Below are 16,822 nucleotides of genomic sequence, written 5' to 3'. Positions count from 1 at the left end.
CGTCCCAGATTTTTCAAGCCATTAAAGCCTCACACCCCTCGCTGTTGCAGGATCTAAATGAGTTCAAATATTGACTCTCTTCTAAAAATTGGGTTATACCATGAGGAGTCTCTGAAGGGGCTTGCTAGGCAGACCTGTTTTCAGCTTGTGTTTCTCTTTATGGTGAATGTTGATATGTCAATAACTATTTTCATTCTGTTTCAAAAAAGGAGCGTATCTTTAAAACTTCCCATGTAATTCATTCCCAGAAAATGTTGGTTTTGAGAAAAATTGAAATCCTGAAATATCGAAGTTTCTTGCAACATTTCATGGTGTACCACTCTGAGTATGGACACCATGTATTACCTCAAGAGGCAGAAGGTACCAATTTTTTTTCAAGTTTTGTTTTAATATCATTAAGGATGCTGGACCTTCAGCTATCATTGAAGATTAGCTGTGATTTTGGTTTGGGGGATTGTAGGTTAGGGGTTTTTATCTTAAGCAGTCTCTGCTTGTGCTGTAAGTCTGAGATTTTTCTCAGACCTGCTATTTCTAAAACATTTCTAAAGTAGGTAAGATGGGAAATCCATATCAGTAGTCTAGGTGAGTTCGATATAATTTTGGCATATGCATAATAATGTCAAAATAAAAAGAAAATATCTGAACTAGCATCAATACATTTGAAATAATTTCCAAGGAATTTGACAACAGTCATTTAAAAATGTTCAATGTAAAGAAAACGTATTTTATTAACAGAGTTTGACCAAAAAAAACAGTCCTTCTGAATCTAAGCATCTGGCATGTATTTCACAACAAGATATGTCTTCATGATCAAAGACACCTCAGAATTTCTCCCTGCTTCATACTGAAGGATAAATTAACTTTGTGTGTGTTTGAAAAGTTGGTCTTGGCTGTATTTCATCATCAAGAAACGGGTGAAAATAGAATTTGCAGAGCATGTCTTTCGGTTTACCTTAATAGCTTATAAACAGCATGTGAACAGCATGCTTTAGAGTTCAGTATTCCTTTTCCAATGGAAGGAGATGTGCTCTTAGAAAATGACAACTCATTTGCATGCAATTTACACACTGCATTTTTGCAGGAATACATTTGACTTTTTGCACTTTTCTCTGGTAGTTGCATTTCATTTCTTCAGTGCAGAATAGAAGCATTAAGATCAGATTTTAAAAGACAGATCCCACATTCTTTGCATATGTAGACTTAAGAGCACTATTTTCAAAAAGAGAGGCCCCTCTTTCTAGCTCTCTCTTTCACACTGTGTAAAATCTTACCTTTTTTTTCTGGTATCAAAGCATGTATGTGTTTCTCCTTTATATCATGCTGATCACTGTGGTATCTTCCATCAAGTTCTTGCCTCATTATTGAAAGGTAGGGAAAGTAGAGCTATTTCTGAGGCAATAATCCTTGCTTTTATGGTCTATTCTCCTTCACATTGATTGCTTGAATTTGAAACTCTCATGACATTTTGCAGGCAATAAAAACCAGAGGAAGGATGTGTTTCTTTTTTCCAGTGTATTCTTATTAAGCCAGGCAGAGCTGCTTACAAACTTGGTGCAGTCACTGTCACCATATTCAGGTAAATGAGGAAAAAGAGCAATTTCCATGAAGGATGGAGGTAGAGCTTTCTTCATCTGTTTTACAGGTATCCTTTTGCTTTTTCAGCTCAATTTGTCCTCATTCTGTTTGAGCCTTCACTGAACTTGAATGGATGAAGTTCTCTGGGGAGGAAAAAAACGCCATCATTCTCCTCTCTCAAACCAGGCACTAAAAAAATATTCTAAAGTGCAATGCAGTTTCCAAAGGTACTGGGATAACTAAAGACTCTCTGCCCGCCATGTGCATTAGGATGTATTATGCTGTAATGGGCACTTATGGGGTCCTGCTGGACCTACACGGTTTCCTCACATTAATGTAGTCAAGTAAAGAGTGCCAGATGATATATATTGATACAGAGGAACAGAGTCAAGCTTATGACACAGTTTTCAGGCATATCTCCTCAACAGGGTAAAGATCCTTGTTGTATGTGGAAGACACCAAAGGACGCAAAAGAATACTTATTGTGTTTCTTTTCATAGTTTATATATATATATCTATATCTTATGGGTTGCTTCAGGTAAATATAGCAACAGGCAGAGAATCTTGTAAGTGAGTACCACTTTGACATCGTCTTTTTGTCAAACCTGAATTATTATTTTATTTACATTTAGAGGTTCCATCAGGGTTTCAATCCCAGTATTTCTTGCACTGTGCAATCATATTTTAAATGGACTGAGCAAGTTATATTTTAGTATTTGATAACTGGGAAAGGGAAGATCTAAGTGAGAGCAAAGTGGTTTAGACTTATTACAGAGGAAGTGGGTGGTTTACATGGTAGGATGCCATGGTAGGATGGAAATGTGAGAAATCTCAGATCCTAGTTCCTCACCGAACTCTGAGCAATTCTGAGTAGATTTGTTGTAATCCTGAGAAATGGCCCATTGAAAACTTTTCGTTACTATGGTACCCTTTTCCTCAAGACTGTATCCAGCTGCTCAGACCATACTCAGCCAAATTCAGACTTAGCATAAGAAGGTGCAGCTTCTCGGAAGTATGTGGACTAAATGCAGTAGGGAGGGAATTGCAATATGAGTGAAACTGGCAAAGAAAAACAGTGTTATATTTTATAGATCCAGAGTACAAAATGAGTGAGATATAAATGTCTAGATGGACAGGAGACAAAACCAAGCGAAGTCAGTAAAAAGAAAATGAAGATCCAAAAACTAGGACCTGACTGCTCTTTTATTAAGTCTATGTCTGTTCTCTTGGTGTTTCTCATTTCCAACCACTTAGCAGACAAGGAACACAAGAATGTCTCTCACTGGGGGTGATCAATGGTCCATGTGTCTTGTTTCTGATAGTGACCAGGAGCAGATATTTGTGAAAAGAACATAAGAGTGGAGCAAGTACGTAGTTAACACTTGTCCCAGCATTTCCCCGACTTCTGGCAGTTTGTGGCTATTGACTCACAGATCGCGCCCACTGTTGTAGTCATATCTTTCTGGCTGTTATAGGTCATTGCTTCCATTAATTTATCTATTGTTTTTGTGTTTTGTTTTGTTTTTTCTAGATCTGTTTTTATACAGCTGGCTCCCACAGTGTCCTTGGCAATGAGTTTTGACATTTTAGTTATACATTGTGGTCAAAAAGATAAACCTGTTTTCTTTTCCTGGTTTTAAAACTGATGCCTAATAAAAGATACATTAAGAAGCATCAAATCAAACCGGGGCATAATGAATAACTTGTTCTCTAAACTCCTTTGTGATGACATTCCTTATTTTTGCACGATTCCATCTTTCCTTGGGCATTGTTTTCCAAGTTTAGAAAGCCTTAGTCTGTGGGATCTTTCTTTATATGGATGCTGTGTTGTTCTTGGATCATTTGGTTGTCTTGATCAGATTTCTTCTTCTGTTCTATCCTTTTAGAGGTGGGGTGCCTAGGAAGGCATGCCATATTCAAGCTGTGGGAACACCATGTGTTTATAAAGTGGCTTAATGATGTTTTTGCTGTTGTTTTTCATCCTTCCTTAATGATTCCTGCCATTTTATTTTCCTTTTTCATTGCCCCTGAGCCATGAACTGATGTTTTCAAAGAACTATCCATAATGACTCCAAGACCTTTCCTGAATATTGAGAAATAGAGCACATTAATAAATATATATATATTTAGACGATCTTTCCCCAAATGCTTTACTTCTTTAAATTTCATCTGACATTGATTGATTGTCTCATCATTCAGCATTGCAAGATCATTCTGCTACTTGTCGCAGTCAGTTTTCATTTTTAGTATCCTGAATAATTTTGAATCATGAAGAAACTTTGTCACCTCACTATTCATTCCTTTTCTGAGCTTCAAATATGTTGAAGAGGATTCATATGGGCCCACAGTTTAACTTCCCTATGTTATGAAAAATGACTATTTATTCTTATGCTTTACATTGTACCTTTTAATAAGCCATTTATCCTGTCAAGGACCTTCCTTGTAGTTCCATGCAGTTTAATTTTTTTAAGAGCCTTTGGCGAGAAGCCTTGTCAAAACCTTATTGGAAATCCAAGTATAGCAGATCAATTGAAACGGCCTCATCCCCATTTATCATCTCTTTCAGAGTGCCTGAATACCCTCATGAGATGTGACTTTGTGTCTTGGCTTTTCTGTGTTATATTTATTTGTCTGTCTGCTACTTCTTTCTTTATTACAGTTTTTATCAATTCACTTGGTATAAAAGTTAGATTTTCTGATCTGAACTTTCCCCAGTTTTCTATTAATCCCTTAAAGAAAAACTCAAAAATCCATGTGTCTCTACTGAAGCCTGTTTAAGTGAGGAGTACTTCCATGTGTGATTTCTTTTAGGACTCTTACTGGAATATTACTACTTACTCTGATCTTAAACCTTCTTTGTTCACAGTGTGGTTTTAGGCAGTTGCTGTGACTTTTCTCCCCTAAAGAAATTGTGTGCTACCTCTCTTAATTATTTCCTAACAAACACTGAAATAATTGATTTCAGTTCTCTGATAAAGTGCAATCCTTTTGACCAATTGTTGCTTCTGGAAACTCTTCAGCAGATACCCATCTCTTTTGCCTGTCCATATTATGATTTTCAGATTTGACTTCCTAACATGCCCTTTCCCATTTTCTTCAGCTCAATGGAGCTTCCAGTTCTTGATTTGATGAATTTGCTGGAAGCTCGACTGTAGCTTCCAACGTGATTTGTTATCCTCCTTCCCTTCCTTCACAAGAAAAAATGAAATGGTTAACAATATTGACGTGTGAATTACCTCCGCAAGGTACTCGAATCAATCCCATGCTGAGGGATTTCACCTCCTCCACCACTCTCTGGAGACTTGATGAAACATGAGGATAAATGAAGACACAGCAGCGTGGGCTTCCGTATGTTGCTAATGTGCTGCTGGCTGCAGTCAGTGCTGCTGTACCTTCGGTGCTAGCGCTACTGGAGGGGGGTAGGTTGAAGCTCGGTAGCTTTTCTGCCTCCTCCCCTGCCTGCAGTGCAGGTGTTACTCAGCATTGCCTACAACAGAGCTTTGTGCCACCTCAGGTGTCTGAGGTATGTCACCTTAGATGGACATTAATTTCAAACTTAAACGTAGCATGCGCAGTTTACTTCATGTGCCTGTATGTGGTTTCTACCAAATATCCGTGTATGTTCTAAAATCAGTAAGCCATGAAAGCAAGCGTGTGAAGGCACTTGTTGTTAAAGTGCCTCATTTGTTTTCCTATTAATATGCCCAGTGCTGCTACTGACATCAGTAAAACATCTTGCAAAGAATATGTCCCTTTAAAAGAAGACTCTGCACGCTGGTTCACCACCTCGGAAATAATGAGCGGGAAAGCTGTAGGTACACATTGTCTGACTGCGCAGGCAGCTTGTTCTTCAATTTCGAGAAGGTGAGCCTTTATGAACATCTTGATCAGAGCGTGCAAGGGTAATGGCAGCTGGCTGAAGGGGGGAAAGGTAATGTTTCTGAAGCAGAAGGTTTTGTTGGCAGGAAGCAGACTTGAGTTTCGACCTACAGCAAGATACCCCACCCCAAACCGGGTTTCATCAAGAAAATGTTTAAGGATAGACCAAATATTGAGCTTCTCTGAATGGGATACTCCCTGTGCATGTATTTAAGGTTTGCTTCATCTACTATAAGAGCTAGCAAGTGTTTTTTGGATAGGATATTCTGGCTAATGTCATAACATCTTTCTGATGATGTACTCTGCCACCTGCCAAGTCAGTCCAAACCTGGACCTCACATCATTTAAACTTCAGGTTTAAACTTCAGTCTCCTATACTGAATACAGGGACTATATCTGTGTAGCTAAATATGCCTCAGGTTCGGTAAATGCAAAAGTTGCTAAGTTTGTGAAGAAATGTGAGATGTTATTTGTGCAAACTAAACTTGAGGAAAAAAACCTTTCTGTGAAGACAACTAGTTTCAGAATCTTGCAATGTTGAACAAAGTATTTAGGCAACAATTTTGCAAAAGTTGTAAGAACATAAGGTCTGACTGAATTACGACGTTCTGCTAATGAAATCATACGTAACTGCCATGATGTTAATAAGTGTATTTCAGATTTCAAGATATCTTTCTGTGAAAATATTCAATATTTAATGACAGTGAATTTCAGAATCACAGAATCACTAAGGTTGGAAAGGACCTTCAAGATCATCAAGTCCAACCATTAATCCAGCGCCACCATGTCCCCTAAACCATGTCCTGAAGCGCCACATCCACACGTTTTTTGAACACTTCCAGAGATGGCGACTCCACCACCTCCCTGGGCAGCCTGTTCCAATGCTTGACCACCCTCTCGGTGAAAAAATTTTTCCTAATATCCAATCTAAACCTCCCTGGCACAACTTGAGGCCATTTCCTCTCGTCCTATCACTAGTTAGTTGGGAGAGGAGACCAACACCCACCTCACCACAACCCCCTTTCAGGTAGTTGTAGAGAGCTATAAGGTCTCCCCTCAGCCTCCTCTTCTCCAGACTAAACAACCCCAGTTCCCTCAGCCGCTCCTCATAAGACTTGTGCTCCAGACCCCTCACCAGCTTCGTTGCCCTTCTCTGGACACGCTCAAGCATCTCAGCATCCTTCTTGTAGTGAGGGGCCCAAAACTGAACACAGGATTCAAGCTGCGGCCCCACCAGTGCCGAGTACAGGGGCACGATCACTTCCCTGCTCCTGCTGGCCACACGATTTCTGATACAGGCCAGGATGCTGTTGGCCTTCTTGGCCACCTGGGCACACTGCTGGCTCATGTTCAGCCGGCTGTCTATCAGCACCCCCAGGTCCCTTTCCGCTGGGCAGCTCTCCAGCCACTCCTCCCCAAGCCTGTAGCGTTGCATGGAGTTGTTGTGGCCGAAGTGCAGGACCCGGCACTTGGCCTTATTAAACCTCATGCAGTTGGCCTCTGCCCATCGATCCAGCCTGTCCAGATCCCTCTGCAGAGCCCTCCTACCCTCCAGCAGATCAACACTCCTACCCAACTTGGTGTCATCTGCAAACTTACTGAGGGAGCACTCAATTCCCTCATCCAGATCATCGATAAAGATATTGAACGAGACCAGCCCCAGAGCCGAGCCCTGGGGAACACCGCTTGTGCCCGGCCGCCAGCCGGATTTAACGCCATTCACCACAACTCTCTGGGCTCGGCCATCCAGCCAGTTCCTCACCCAGCAAAGAGTAAACCTGTCCAAGCCATGAACCGCCAGTTTCTCCAGGAGAATGCTGTGGGAGACGCTGTCAAAGGTTTTACTAAAGTCCAGGTAGATAACGTCCACAGTCTTTCCCTCATCCACTAGCCGGGTCACCTGGTCATAGAAGGAGATCAGGTTGGTCAAGCAGGACCTGCCTTTCATGAACCTGGGTGAACCATGCTGGCTGGGCCTGATCCCTTGGTTGTCCTGCACATGGCCTGTGAGCACTCTCAAGACGAACCGCTCCATGATCTTCCCCAGTACGGAGGTCAGGCTGACAGGCTTGTAGTTCCCAGGATCCTGCTTCCAGCCTTTCTTGTAGATGGGTATCACATTGGCAAGCCTCCAGTCTTCTGGGACCTCCCCTGTGAACCAGGACTGCTGATAAAGGATGGAGAGTGGCTTGGCAAGCTCCTGTGCCAGCTTTCTCGGTACTCTCAGGTGCATAATTTGGAGTTTTCCAAAGCTTTTTAGGTGTTTAATTTGTACTTTCTCTCTGACATTAATATCAATTGCTTTTAAAATGGCTAAACAATCCTTACTAAACAAGTACGGTTTCTGTTGTCCTCATTTTGCCCTGGCATTGATATCTTTCCATTCTATAGTAATGACATTTGTTAGGCTATGTGCCAATCTTTATCAGTTCTACCTATTCACTTCAGTTTCACTTATACCTGTGAAAGACTATTAGGGTTGTAAGAAATCTCTAGTAGGTTATTTAATCTCCTTTTAACTGTAATAAAAGTAATTTCCCTACTGTAGATCATCTCTAATCCATGGATATCCCAGTCTAGGGTATTGCCAGGATATTAGTAATACGCATGATACCTTATTCCTAATGGTAAATGTTTCTGTCATTATGTCACTGTATCTTTTCATGAATTTGATGACAAAGTTGAGTATGAGTGCTTACACATTCAGTCTTACTTTTTCTCCTGAACAAGCAGGTTGCAATTTAATATTTTCTATAGTGTCCTAATAACTTTTTTTTTTTTTCCACATCAGCCACTTCTAGTTAGTCTTTGGACTGGAACACTGATTTGTGTTTGCTGTTGACCTTGAAGATAACCTTTTTCCCTTGTAAGCTACTGTATCCTACTTGCACCTGCAAAATTTGGTCCACCTATTCGCAAAATGCATTCATTTCTCATCGTTTTAAGATTTGTAGGCCATATATTGAGTATGGAGGAAGTGAAGGGGGATTATTTTTACTTTGAATATTCTTTTCAAATATCTTTCCTTTAAACTCCATTTCTGCAGGTCTCTTACATATTTATATACAATAATCAAATATGATTTTGAAATGTAGAAGGCTCTTGCAAAACTTTGAAATTATTTCCTTTTCCATTACAGTATCCGGAAGAGCCACCACTTGTGTTTTACTCAGACAGGGCCTTTCTCAGGTCTGAAAGGTAGAACTTTGATAGTCTTCTTTCACTACATAAAGTAGCTCCCTGTCCGTGCACCAGTAGATCAGTAGAAGAATATCAATGTTGAAATCTGTGATGCAAATGTCAGAGAAAAATTTGAACTAAAAGCTAGTACAAAAGCTACTAAAACTGTAGAAAGTTTCCATTGATTTCTATTAAAAATATACTTTTGTGAGTAACTAAGCTGTTAACCCATTAGCTTAATATGAAACATTTTTAGCAATATGCATCTTGTCACTTACCCAAAAAAGATATAATACAAGTAATGATTTAAGGTCCTGTCTTGAGATGACACCACAATGTTTCCAGTACTGTACCCTTTTCCATAGAGTTAACAGGCACTTTTATGAATCTGGAGTTCTCCACAATTAATTTCATCGTAATACAAATAAGTGTAGGATCCACCTCCATTCAGAGAGAGAAAATCAGACAGGTTGTTCTTACACTTGTTTCTCTGTTGGGAACACACAGCAGGTTGGTTGCACTTCTTTTTCTCTAAAATACACCAAAATTTCTGTTTAACACTGAATGCCAGGGTTGCTCAGAATGCTCACATACAACAGAACAAGCATTGTGTATTTCAGAAAGCTGTAAATCCTAGTTCTGGGCTGAAAAGCAGCCCGTGGGAATGTAGCCTTGGCTGGCAGTTCCTCTTCTTAGAGAGGGAGCAAGCAACTTCCAATGTTTCTCCTCTGGTTGTAGACTGTGGGGTTAGTTAGTATGCTGCAGCTGTGCAGATTTTCATTTCTGATAAAACTTAGCCTGAGAGGTATTTGCTGATGATTGTCAACAATCAGATGAATTATAGATGGTGTTGGTAAACAAAATGCCGCCTTGATGAATGATGAGCTGGCTATACTATGACATGACTGCTAAGTCATTCAAAGCACTGATTAAACCCATTACAGTAAAATAATCACCATCCATTACCTTTAATGTCGTGAACTGACAACCTAGTTAAGGCAGCTGATGGTGTCAGCAAAATGATTTGTTGGTCCTCATGTCCAATGATAATAAATCACTTCGATAAATCAATGAACAGTAGCAATAAAACAATATATTTTCATTTTTCTTGACATTCAATTACAGAGTGTGTATACGGACTTATTCTTAAACACTCAGTGATATGGCAGGATTCAGCATCCACCAACAACTAATACATATAGTTGTTGAGATATTGTTTTGTCCAATCATGTTTCTCCCTTAGTTTTGTTTTCTGTTGCATCTGCTGTTGTGATACACCACCTGCCTTACAGAGCCAGATTCATTCTCAGGTATAAAAGGTAGAATTTTTATTTTTTTTTTCACTGCATCTGAAGAAGTTTCTTCTTCTAAAATAAGTTTCTGTAAGTGTAATATTTTTTTCAAAACTTCAAGGATAGTGGTAGCATTCCCGGCTTTTCCCCTTGCTAGCAACACCTCTAGGCTAATAAAGTCTATACTTTGGCTTGTGGGTTAAACAAAAAGTGAACTTAAGTGTATGACCAGTCAGAACTGAGTTCGGGCTCCTGTGCTGCTTGCAAATGAGCAGTCGATGACACTGCTAAAACCCAACTGCGGTGGGTTGACCCTGGCTGGGTGACAGGTGCCCATCAAAACAGCTGTCACTCCCCTCCTCAGCTGGACAGGGGAGAGAAAAATATAACGAAAGGCTCGTGCGTCGAGGTAAGGACAGGGAGAGATCGCTCACCAGTCACCGTCATGGGCAAAACAGACTTGACTTGGGGAAAAAAAATAATTTAATTTATTACCAATCAAATCAGAGTAGCATAATAAGAAACAAAATGAAATCTTAAAAACACCTTTCCCCCACCCCTCCTTCCCAAGCTCAGCTTCACTCCCAAATTCTCTACCTCCTCCTCTGCAGTGGTGCACATGGACGGGGAATGGGGGTTGTGGTCAGTTCATCACACGTTGTTTCTGCCGCTCCTTCCTCCTCAGGGGAGGACTCCTCACAATCTTCCCCTGCTCCAGCATGGGGTTCCCCCCAAGGGAGACAGCTCTCCATGAACTTCTCCAACGTGAGTCCTTCCCACAGGCTGCAGTTCTTCACGAACTGCTCCAGCCTGGGTCCCCCCACTGGTGCCATCCTTCAGGAACAGGCTGCTCCAGCCTGGGTCCCCCGTGGGGTCACACGTCCTGCCAGCAACCCTGCTCCAGCCTGGGCTCCTCTCTCCACAGGTCCACAGGTCCTGCCAGGAGCTGCTCCAGTGTGGGCTTCCAATGGGGTCACAGCCTCCTTTGGGCATCCACCTGCTCCAGTGTCAGGTCCTCCCCGGGTGCAGGCAGAGATCTGCTCCAGCGTGGAGCTCCATGGGCTGCAGGAGCACAGCCGGCCTCACCATGGGCTTCACCACAGGCTGCAGGGGAATCTGCTCCAGTGCCTGGAGCATCTCCTGCCCCTCCTGCTGCCCTGGCCTGAGTGTCTGCAGAGTTATTTCTTTCACATATTCTTACCCCTTTCTCTGGCTGCAATTGCTGTATGCCATTTTCTTTCCCATTCTTAAATATCTTATCCCAGAGGTGCTACCACCATCTCCAACGGGCTCAGCCTTGACCAACATCAGGTCCATCTTGGAGCCAGCTGGCATTGGCTCTATCAGACACAGGGAAAGCTTCTAGCAGCTTCTCACAGAAGCACCCCCTGCAGCTACCAAAATCTTGCCAGGCAAACCCAATACACCACCTCAACCAGCAGCCATTGTCTTCTCTCTGTTCTGCCATCACTGGGGCTGTGCTGAATGGCAGTCCTGGCAGGCAAACAAAGCATTTTTGGGAGCATCAGATTTTATATTATCTGTATCTACCTATTCTCTCTCTTGTCATAGACATGTTCATGTGTGTGTGTTGTTATCAAATTTTGAGCAAGCATCAAAGTACCTATCCCTGGAAGTCAGTTATATGCTCCTTGGAAATTATGAAGGGCAAGACACCTCCCAAAGACTTGAAATTATCATGTATTTTTATTAGGTAAGGCCTTGTGCTAATATTTTTCCCCATTTTTTGTCTTCTTTTGGCTAAAGAAAAGGTTTAGAGTACTAAAACGTTTTTCTCTGGATTCCTTCCTCTGCCCCACACACACACACACACACCAGCAGACTCTTAAAATACCCTGAGGAAGTCACAGGGCATGATTTTTTAACAGAATTCAAAGAAATGCCAGGTGGCTAATAAAAAGACAGAGATGGAAAACCAGCTGGCTGTGGATCCTCTGTACTGGGCCCTCTTACCACTCACGTGCCCCGAGTCTCTACTTGGTTGGACTTGATTTGTTTGTGTGACACTTGCATTGTAGGAAGTTTGCTATCAGCAGGAACAGGTCTTTGCCACATAAGTACAAGAGAAGAAGAAGGATCTGTGGTGGTTTTTTCCCAGTATAATACCAGAGGTGAAAGGAAGAGCTCTGGCTGAGGAAGTAAGTAGCACATATCGCATCTACATTGACTAATGCATATATGGAGGTACAGCTTAAGCTACTTCAGCATACTGGGCCTTGCCTTTGCTCGTTATGTTATACAAAACAGAAAGTTCTAAAGATATACATCAACTCTTACACTGCTAATCTTTCTTTCACTGATACAAGTTTGAAAATCATGGCCAGTGGTGCTTTTCTGCACCTCTAACATGGAGAGGTCACCTAACTGGGCCCATGGGGTTGCATGGGTTCCCAGTGCCAGCTCCTGTGCAGTACACCAAGCCTCCTCTGAAAATAATATTCAATTTTGATTCGCTTCTGGACCCAGCTCAGATCAAGGTACTGATTTAATATGGGATCCATTTCCTTGAACACTTGCCTGCTGAAGACAGAAAGATCGTTGTTGAGATGAAACTTTTTGATGTGGCTATATTGCATGGCATATGAAAGATTTTCTCATTTCTTTCTAAAAATGGATCTGTCAGTAGAGAATGATTGGTCTCACTGGACATATGGGCAGTTAGAACAAGAAAAGCTGAATGTCACTAAGGGATGGTAAAAATGAAATATTTGACTATAAAATATTTTTTATGTCATATTTAGATTAGAATATAGAAAATGCAAGGAGTCAATATGAGTTATGTAGCAGACACCGGAACGTGTCAAGAAATGCTCCTTTTTTTGATGAAAATGAACTATGATGGAGACCCTGCACTGACTTTGCAGAAGGCAGAAGTTGTTGACACTTATTCCAAAAGTAACATCGGCAGCAAACACTTCTGAAATTACGACTTTCAGAACATTGTGGGATCCTTGCTGTGTAAGGGTTATTAAGAGATCATTTGAGATTACCATCTTCAATTTGGTTCTGGAAAACCTCAGCACTTGCTTGGAAAACAGGCAGTAAAGCGGACTACTGTCCTGTATCAAATCATCTGCCTGTGAGATCTGTACAAGCAGTTGAAGTTTGTCAGAGGTAGAATTCACAGAGCTTTCGTGGAAACGTTGAGTGTTCTCAGACTTTCTATTAAATGCAGGGGATTATTTGTGTTATCATCAGTGAGAACTGGTTTATTTCCTATAACAGTGACTCATTTAGCTGATTCATATACCATCCTCCAAACTCTGCATGTCTGTATGTTCAACCTCATGCCCTTTTCCAGGAACTTCTTGGCACACTGGTGCCTTGCCTTACAAAGCAGAGTGTGTGCCTTTTATCACCAGGCATGCTTTCACCTAGAAACTTGTGTCTTTGGGCCCCATTTTGGCTGGTTCATACTTCATCTTACTTTATCAAGTCAGCTTCAAAATGATCAGAACAGGGCTGGGAGCATGGCCTGGAGGCTGAGCTTCCTTCGCTCCTGGCAGTGGGGTACTTGAGCATCGTGGGTCAGCTGGTGCTCCCTCCCCATGTCATGCTGCGACAACTCCTGCTCTTGAAAGGAGAGGGGAAGAGGCCTCTCCATTGGCCCTCTCTTCCGCTGCCGAAAGCTTGGACCAAAACCTGTGGGAGAGCGAGCTCACCTGTCCCCTCATCCCAGCCTCACCGGAAACACAATGCCAATGGCCTCCGGCAAGGTAATTTGTTTTTAAGTCAGGGCTGAAATCAAAAGATTCTGCAAGTGTTAAGGTGAGCACAGTGCTTTAGAGTCCTCAACAGAGGCTGACAAATGTCATTTGGTTTCCAAGCTCCGGAGCAAAGTTAAAAGGGAATTTCTTTTTAATATCAATCAGTCTGGCCATCTCTAAGTTTGACTGGGCTACATGGTATTCAGTTGGTAGAGACACAGACTATTTAGTAGGCAGCCTGCCCATGGGGAACAAGAGCATCTGTAGAGCATTTTTCAGGATTTGCTGTTCCATACCTTGCTAAAACTGAAAAGCACAAAAAGAAAATGGGTGATGCACAGTAGATAAACTTTAAAAATGGCATTCAGCTGATAATTCTTTATATGGTCCTAGCGTTATCTGAGTTGTGTAATGCTTTTTGTAAAAGTGAAGCAATCCCTTTTTGTACTTTCAATAGCTAAATTATGAGATTTTTGTACTATAGTAGTACTTATGTACTGTACCTTTGGAAAGCATTCATCACTGTGTACTGCCTGTGTCTGAGAACACCTTCTTGAAAGGATTGCGTGAATAAGGCAAAGAGGCAAGTTGTTACAAAATTTGCTTTCCCACTCTTTATTTTAAGATTTCTAGAGATCAGACTTCAATATTCTTGTTATCATCACCCTAAGGTTAAAAAGAACATGACACAACATATTGATTTAAAATCTGTATTTTTACATAGGCATTAACATTTTAAACAGTTTTAAAGTTGTCTATTAAAATTACTTTCATTCAGTATATATGAGGAGACCCTATTACACGATAGTCTGTGGTTCTCCTTGACTCAGGAAAGGACGAATATATTAACCTTTTTAAAATGTCATCTATAAAATCTGTGCAATGAAATAGTTAAGTATGTAAGCTCCATCCCAATCAATATTTATTTCTTGGTAAAACTGGCTCTGCAGCATATCTTTGCAATCTCTCTAAATATTTCTATAGCAACCTTAACAATTGTGACTGTTTCCTTTCAAAGCTGCTGTAGAATTTCTGAAGGTATCCTAATTTGTTAAAGGCACAAATATTGGAAGTTGACCCCGAGGTTTGCTTCCCAAAGTCCTTCTGGTCTTGCTCATGGCTGCAGCAAATGAAAAATGAAAGACTGAGACTGCACAGTTCCTGTCATCCAGCTTGAAAGATATAATAAACCCTGGCGATCCCTGCAATGCATCATTCAGTATTGCTGTGTATGGCTCAGAGAAGACCAGGCAGATTTGGCTTATTATGGTAAGTGCAATTTGAAGGCATGCTCCAAAACAGGCAAAAAAAAAGAGAAAAATGCAAGCACCGTCGCCAGATGGAGAGAGGATTAAAAAAAAAAAAAAAATTAAAAGAAAAACAGTGGACAACATCTGAAATTTAGCTAGAATTAGGATTTTGGTCACACTTTTTCTCCTCAAGGGCCACTGCCACCATCGGAGCAGCAGTGTGTGGAGTGACTTGTGACACAGCTGGCAGCCAGCAGCGCCTCAGGGCTCGGGCCAGCAGGGATGCTGGCTACCGACGCATCCTCTGCTCCTCAGAGAAAGTGCATCTCCAGAGTCTAGGACAAAAATCAGTATAAGGGCAGCGAGGGGAGAGGAAGGTGGGAGAGGAGGAGTACAAGCACATCCAATTTTTATAACTCTCAGAAGTGCTTTTCCTTTGTCTTTGACACCTGCCCTAGAGTACATGCAGCACACTGCTAAATAACATCTTGTCACAAAGACCAAAGCAATGATTACACTCTGACTAGGTTATTAAGGCAATTTTATTTCACACTTGTCTATTAAGGTATAGTAAGTAACTGCACAGCAAAGATGAGCTTCTGGGAAGAGAATGAGAGGTTCTTTAAATTGTCCTGGTTTTTTAATATCTTGCCATTGAAACCACCAGAGTGCCGTACTGCAGTCATATAATAATAAAAAAAAAAAAAAAAGACTTGCCTCTTTGTTAGGAATGCATTCTGTGTCACTGCTCACCAGCAGTTTATCAAACAGATTTTCCATTTTGTCAGCTCAGCATATGGTGTTCAAAACCTGATTTTATTTTTTGTTTTTTAGAGGGTGGGGTAGAAGGAGGTAAATAGCTATTAAAAGCATGCTTCCCATGACTTCCTGAAAAAAAGGAAAACTGACATTTCATCGGTAAGTTCGCTGTTTTGATTAAAAAGTGAAAGTCATTCATTTCATTTCCTTGTAAGGCTCTGCCACTTGTCAATAATCTCACTTTATGCCTTCATTTCTCCCATAAGAAGAATATATTCAGGACTGGGAATTTGGTGTATATTGAGAATATATTTGTATTTGAATTTTGAATTGGTAAATTGCAAAGATCTACCAAAATATCAGCAAGATTCAGAGCAAACCAATTATCAAGCGAACATACAAGGATAAGCAAAGTAATGTATGTATATATACATCCTATCTTGCAGAATGTCCTCCAGAATAGCTTTTTTATTAGATCTGTATTGGAATATCTCTGTTAATGGTGCTTAAAAGCACATTTACCTTTCTCACGGCTGTAACCAATTAGTCACCTACAGTCTGCAAAGTCTATTACATTCTCGTTACTTGTGCCAGTCCGGGCAGCTCGACAGCGTTTGCTTTAAAGGGAGAAGGAGGAAGGAGAAGAGGATAGTTTCAGAGTATATGGCGAGTGCCCTCTCTGAAAAACATCCTCCAGCAAACGTAGCTGTATCTGTGCAAGATGCTCCTGGCACCTGCTGGTGCTCCGTAGCTGCGGTGCTAGGGCAACGTGACAGACTTACACACCTCAAACTTGCATTTCTTGCACCACCGGACAGCTTTGCTGTTGGGACTTTAAGTTCGTCAGTAAGTTAATAAAGCAGCATGGTTGTGGCACGAACACAGAATCACAGAATCAGAATCACTAAGGTTGGAAAGGACCTTCAAGATCATCAAGTCCAACCATTAATCCAGCGCCGCCATGTCCCCTAAACCATGTCCTGAAGCGCCACATCCACACGTTTTTTGAACACTTCCAGAGATGGCGACTCCACCACCTCCCTGGGCAGCCTGTTCCAATGCTTGACCACGCTCTCAGTGAAGACATTTTTCCTAATATCCAATCTAAACCTCCCCTGGCACAACTTGAGGCCATTTCCTCTTGTCCTATCGCTGGTTA

Source organism: Phaethon aethereus (assembly GCF_964289735.1).
Source record: "Phaethon aethereus genome assembly, chromosome: 3".
In the NCBI taxonomy this organism is placed as follows: Eukaryota; Metazoa; Chordata; class Aves; order Phaethontiformes; family Phaethontidae; genus Phaethon; species Phaethon aethereus.
This window is presented reverse-complemented; position numbering follows the sequence as displayed.